Genomic DNA, 7,144 nt, shown 5'->3' on the forward strand with positions numbered 1-7,144 from the left:
CTGTGACTACATTTCGGAGTCTCCTTCGATTTCTCTCTATCCCTGTTGTTCTTTCTCTCGTGTTACCAAAGCAGATATGCGAGCAGTCATTGTGCCCGCATGTTTGTGTGTGTGCAGAGGAGTCGGCGTGTGGGGTCTTTGTGTCCAGGAGTGAGAGACCTGCTCCAGTGATTAATGGGGTTCCTGTGTGAGGCACCGCGAGGCGCCGTACACAATCACTGGGCTAGACCTCAGCCCCGCCAGGCTTGTCCTTCACATGAGAAAGGCGGGAAGGAGGGAGGGTTGAGGCGGGGGGGGGGGGGAATTTCCATTGCTGTCCTATACTCTCTTTCCTTTCCTCTGCCCATCCGTGCTTCTTTTTTTTTTTCCTCCAAGAACTATTCAGTCTTACTTATACTCCCACCTATTTTTCTCCCCTGGTTTTTTTTGGCCTCTGTCCTCTGCTCAGAACACTCTGTTACCTTCACATGTGGTTCACCCAGACACCATGAGCAGACCATGTTTTTATGAACACATGGAGGAAAAACAGAGAGAAAAAAAAGAGAGAGAGGAAAAAAAAGAAAAGCACTGGAGAAAATAAGGGAGTGGACGATGAGGAGCCTCAGTCCCCCCACCCACCCTCCCGGCCTCCTCTTCCCTGCGGTTTGGGTATGTGGCCCCCTCGTCTCAGTGTTAAACAAGCCTTTTAAATAGGCTTTAACCTGGGCCCACCCTCAATGGGGCCATTGTGGGAACGGATGTGTGGACAGTAGTGCTCAGCAAACACTGCTACTTGTCCCTTTCTCACATTCTGAGGCCATTCAGTACCGGCTAGTCCGGTCGTTGTTCTCAGAAGGGGGAAGTGTGTCTCTAGGCTATGTGTCACGATGAAGGGTAGAGAAAAAGAAAATTAAGTTGCACAATAAACAATTTAAGCCTTAATGTCTTTACTCTTTTTTTTTCTGTAATTGGTTATCATAAAACTCTTAACACTTTTTTTTTCATTACCGAAAGTAATGTCTTCTTACAATTCATACAAATAAATAAATAAAAAAAAAAACACCAACAAACAAACAAGGCAGTAAATGTTTCAGAGCTTAGTTTACCCGTGTCATTATGCTGCCGATTTTCATTTTCTCCCTTTTCTCAAAGGCTCAAATGGGCCTCCCCTATTGTCGTTTGGGCACCTGCAGTTGGCCTGCATGTCCCTGTAGCTGTGGTAACAACAACTCGCTGTGATGCTGATTCCCTGCGCCTCAGACCCCTCTATGTACCCGCCTCCCCCCAACCTACACGTCCCCTGCAGTTCCCACATTACCACCAACCCATTGTCCTGCTTCCATGAAAAATAAATTTAAGTCCCTCCTCAAAAGCTATGTTATTATTTTTTGATGACAGCAACTACTGCTGCACAACAAAAAAAAAAAAGATGAAATTTTAACAAGTTAGAGCCAATTTGATTGCCCATGTGAACACATGGCATGGTTACACTGCAGGGTACAACGCAGTCAAAAACAGGTTTTAAAAAAAGAGTTTATTACACGTGTGTGTGGGGAAGGTCTGAATTTTATTGAGTAGAGTTGTGTTGAGTTGTTATCATCACCTGACCTTTGAACCAATGGCTCAGGTGTGGCCAGTACTGAATCAGATTTTTGTAACTTTTCAGTAAGATTAGTCAGAATTTGGAGATTTAGATTCAGGTGTGAGTGCATTAGTAGGACAGCTATATGTTTAGATGCATTTTTTTTTTGGATAAAATCTAGATGCATTTTTACAGTTTGCAAATTAATCTGATTAATTTATATCAAATATAAAAATTGCTGTAGCATTGATATGGCATGTCAAAACATGTACATAAATATCAGTCTTATTGGGTGAATAATATTCCATTCTACACAATGTTTGTTACAACCACAAAATGTGCAGAAAATTCAGTATATTCTCTAAGACAAATATTTATTAAGAATCAATACTAAAATGACTATATTTCACTTGGAATAATAAGATTAGAATAAAAAAAAAAACATTTGGGAACTACCAATTAACACAATCTGGGTTATTTGCCAGAAAAAGAAACAAAAACAAACAAATCTTCAAAACAAAGTTGCTCATGTCAATCCTACTTTACACAGTATTTACTGGCGAAACAGGGAGTTTCCCAACTGACTGAGTAATTACATGTTCAAAAGTATTAAGTAAATTGATGAAAGATATAATTTTGATCAATAGTTACAGGTCTCTTATCATAACAGCCAGTAATTAAACTACGAAAGAGAGTCCCCAATGTGATCCAAAACCAAATAGATGGAACACAAAAATGTTCTAATAGAGTACATTTACATGTCAACAATAGTCACTGTGGATAATGTTATATTATGACAGGAGTTGTTTTCACATCTTAGGTTTCAAACCTAGGATGAAACCTGGGTCTGAAACCTAGATTTCAAACATAAAACTAGACATTTCAGAATTGAATTTAATACTTCAGTCCAAATTTACAACAACCAGAGGGTTATTTCAGATATCTCAAAGCTTTTTGAATTTCTAAATGACTAAAATAAGGACATTTATATAAGAAAATCATGCAGTTTATTGACAGGCGTTCAAAGAAAACTCCTCTGCACAGGTTATAAAAACTTTAATATCATGGAGATTTCACCAGCAGTTCAGGGCAATTCTAATCAATTCTTAAAGAAACATCTTGCTTTTTATTTGCTCAAGGATTAACTGCAGTGTTGACCACAATGAAACTTTAAATGCCTTTGAGTTCGCTCATCAACATCATGCTCCCACCACTTCTCTGTGAATTTTTTTTGAATCTCAATGGCTAAAATCTATATCAAGCGTGGGCGATCAGAATCCATGCAACTGGCCAAATAAGTTATTGGCATGCAGAGTGTGAATGCATGGCACTTGAAAAATGACAACACACCAAATGCTGCAAAAAAAAAAGAAAAAATCTGTCCTTTGCAACTAATATATTGCATGCGTTCACATTTCAATTTGACATATTGTGCAAGGCAAATCCAAAAGAATTTCCAGATACGTTTCTGCAAGCAAAACTATTAACAATTTGGTTTATTGCATTTTATCTACTGAGGGAGTTCCTGTTGGAAGCTTTATCGAGGGATAACTGTGAGCGTAAGGCCAAAGTTTCCTCTAAATACACACAGGATATCAGTTTCTGTAAATCCAGTAAGCTAGCTTTCTGTTTCTCAATATTGCTGCTTTGTAGCAGGCTGTGCGCTTTGAAATTTCAACATACACAATGACAAACCGAAAGACGGAAGTGCTAAGTTTGTAACGGGAAACACGGCAGCGTGTGATTTCCCTCTCCTTGTGACGAAAAGGGGTTTCCACTACAGTAGGGTAGAATCTCATCTCCAGTTGTTCAGAAATCGGTTTTGTTTTTCCGGCACACAGATATAAACTACAATAATGACAAAGCAGAAAAAAGCTTAATGCCTTTAAAATCCTAAAAATTATCGTCTGAGACTCAGTGAGAACTGCAAATGAATTGGGATTTTGTCCAAATCCCATAACCTATTCGTCTCTGTTTTTGTTTTCAATCATTCTTAATATTTTGGTATCCATTTCAGAAGAAATTTTTTTTCCCCCTCTGTCTTTCTTTGAAAACACGTGAGCTGCATGTAAACACAGCAATGAGGAAGTGCTGCAATCAAAAAAGGAAAATAGGCCGAGGTAGGGTTTCACTTTTGTTGTCTGACTCTCATCTCACCTAATATCTCAGTGCTCTTTCCTGCGCTACGTCTTGTAGAACTGCTGTGCAGTCATAAAGCACAAAGCTGCCTTATATTGATTTCCTGGGCAATGCAGAGAGCCATCAAGAGTAGTAAATTCTGGAAGGCATGTGTTCCAACAACACTGCTGCTCAAAGCACAGACTGACAGTGGTTTCACAACCATTTAGGAGCGTGCGATGACAGCTTGGAGGTCTACAACGATCACAGCTTCTCGGTGATGAAGTGGGCTGTTTGAAGGGCTCATGTGAAAAGGAGGTTTAACTCAGTCCTGTGACTCATCACCCAAGATACTGCTGAGGCGAGTGATTGAAAGGGGCTGTCAGTTATGATTAGACCTTTCAGTGGCAACAGAAACATTATATATCAGACTAAAGTGAGTGTGGAAACTATTGCAAAGAAAAAGGAACAAGTAAATCCTTTGTTGGGAAAATTCCTCTGATCTTCTAAACCGGAGTTTCTACAGATTATTTTGAGGTTTTCCATTTACTCACATATACCTGAACTATTTGCACCTTTTCTCTCTGTCTCCTGCCTGCTTTCCAGGAAAAGTGGGTATCGCCGGAGCAGCCAGAGACACTGCATGTAATCAACATGGTAGTAACATGACAGGTTTGAGATGATGAAGTGCCCAGATATGAATGTTACATAAACTGTTCAAAAGAAGTCTAAATGGGATGGATTAAATTAAGTTCTACATTACATTCATAACAAAACCACTTACGGAGAAGGTAAATGGAAAAACAATTAAAATAGCCTTTCAAAATAAAGCTTCAGTATTGGCTTCAAGAAAGGGCATTACAGTAGTACTCAAGTCAATGGTACTAAAGTGCTGATGGAAAAAAGTAGATCAGATTTTCAAAATAAAGCTCACAGATATCCAACAAGTTAAAAAATGTCTAGTTTTTATGGTTTGGTCCTTCCAAAGATACTTTCCAGATTTTGTATGGGGAGCGAAGGAGATACAGAAAGTTTGAAAAGGTAACATGTACCACGTAGCAAACACTATCAAAATCTCTTGAGGAATTTTTCCAGTTTTACATTTTGCTTTGGGGCCACCAGATCATCTCTGACTGGTCATTCTCACAACTTTCTGAACACCTCTCTCCTAGAGTTTTCCTGCGTGTTTTAATGTGTTTTCAACCCACCCATTGTTCCCTTTTTATCAAAGTAATTGATTTTCCGATTTGTGAAGCCACTCAACAGTGATGCATGAATTATTCAAGTGAGGAAAAGGGACTTAAACCCAAGGGAGGAATACGTCTTGTGTCGGCACATAAGGGACACCTTAGTAAAGAACCCATTTCGGAGTGTCTTTAGGTGCTTCGTTACGGCTGCACAGACACACAGCATGTTCCCTTTTTGCTTAATCGATCAAACAATAACGTCAAAGATAACATCGTTTTGATTACATTAAATACCATTCTGGATTCCGAAGAATAATCAGCTGAAAACTTGGCATAAAGTGGATAAATTAACAAAGGAGAAAAATCTGTTCAACCATCTGTTTGGTTGAATCTGTGAAAACTATCAAATATTGCATTTTGGGAAAGATCAACAAATTTCAGTAGCTATTAGATGAAAACGTGTCACATAGTAGACAGGTAGGCTAGAAAATGAGTCATCTATTTCTTGTTTAAAAGGGTTTTCTCCTTCGTTCTGAAGTGTATTCTTTCAGGTTTGGTCCTCATCCTTCATTTTGTTTCCTTTTTAGACTAGTTGTTCATAATTACCTCCTAAAGATGGAATGAGTGGCTCAAAGTGGATAAAACTACTATTTCTTGTACGGAATGGGCTTCAGGCTTTCTGTAAATGACCTTCAGCTGCAAGTGCGCTCCACTCTCCTTCAGCTTAAATTATAATGATCTCAACAAATACAGAGACACATTCTTCCAAAAAAATTTGCTCAAACACCATAAAGACTCAGTAATTTCTGTGTTTGTTTGGCTCGAGTAGAATAACAATTTATTTACTATGCTACATTTTGTAACAGCAGAGTTTTTTTTTTTTTTTCTGCATAAATCAACGTTTTACAACGTCTTTTCTGTATCCGCCGACACAGCTTTGACATTTAGGCTACATGCAGATATGTATACGCATTTTATGAGAAGGATTAATTAAATTCAGATTACAGATTACGGCACAGAAACTCAACGTCATCGTTCACAACTGCTCTGACAGGATGGATAAAATAAAAACAAGACATAGCACCTTCTACGTTCATTGGGATTCCTGGTGATGACAAAATATTATTTCATATGAATGTATAAAAAGTCCTCAAAATAAATGTGTTCTTAAATAGGAGATTTTGGAAAACATGTAAACAGTGGGGTACGGAAGATTTCAGTGCTAAAGAATAATTATTTTTAAGTTGTCTAGGAAGTGTCTTGTATTAATAATTTAACTTCCTAAATGTCTGGGCTACTCGAATGATATGACATAGAAGCCCATGTTTCTGAGACGCCTATCAAACTGAGCGCCAAGATAACATGTCATTCACTTTAGAGACCTTCAGGCGTTAGGGAGCAGGTTCTCTAAAATTGTCCACATATACTGAAGGAGAAAAGCTTAAGAAGGCATTTAACTTGACACCACATACAGTAGCAAGGATGGCAATCAAAAATAAAGAACCTTGGAAACTACTCAGTCCTAATAAAAGCAAGTTAATATTAGAACAGCCGCTATAAATGTCGTGCTGTGCAGGTGAAAACGATACAGGGACAAGAAGCTGATTGATAACTACCGAGACCCGCTATTCATTGCGTCCCCATTGTTTCATTTAAACAGTTATGAACCAGATATAAAGGCACTCCAAGCTGTCAACGTCCTGAGTATGGCTCTTCTTTTAATTGTCTATCAGAAAAATCAATAGGACTTTGTCAGGGGCAGTCTATAGCACACCACACCAATGAATAAAACATAGAACAAGTATCCTCAGAGACAATCCATAGTGCATTAGTCAGACACTCATGTGATATTGCCAAGTTGAAAAATAAAAAGAAACTGGCAGCATGTTTTTTTTTTTTTTTTTTTAGACCCTGAAGCTAAACGCACGTAGCCCAGCAGAGAGAAGCCATACAGTATGTGGTGAGGGGAACCCAAACATAGTGCCTGTTTGTCAGTGGATGAATGGAAGCATTCAAGATGGAACATTTCTTGTCACGGTGACAAGACAAAGAGAAGACAGTGAAGGGAAGATGCTTAATATGTGAAATTGTGCCTGTCTCAGTGCAGAGCAACAGAGACCCAGTGAATGAGGTTTTAACTAAAAGGCAATTATTGAAAGTAACATTGGAATGTACTCCTACAAGAATCCTATGTTTGTATTAAGACAAAGGAAAAAAAAAAAAAAAAAAAAAAAAAACGAAAAACCTGTTTTTGGGTTTTCTGCTTTTTTTCCAGGGG

This window comes from Poecilia latipinna, unplaced genomic scaffold (genome assembly GCF_001443285.1).
Source record: "Poecilia latipinna isolate Pla-1442-1.1 unplaced genomic scaffold, P_latipinna-1.0 Scaffold311, whole genome shotgun sequence".
Taxonomy (NCBI): domain Eukaryota; kingdom Metazoa; phylum Chordata; class Actinopteri; order Cyprinodontiformes; family Poeciliidae; genus Poecilia; species Poecilia latipinna.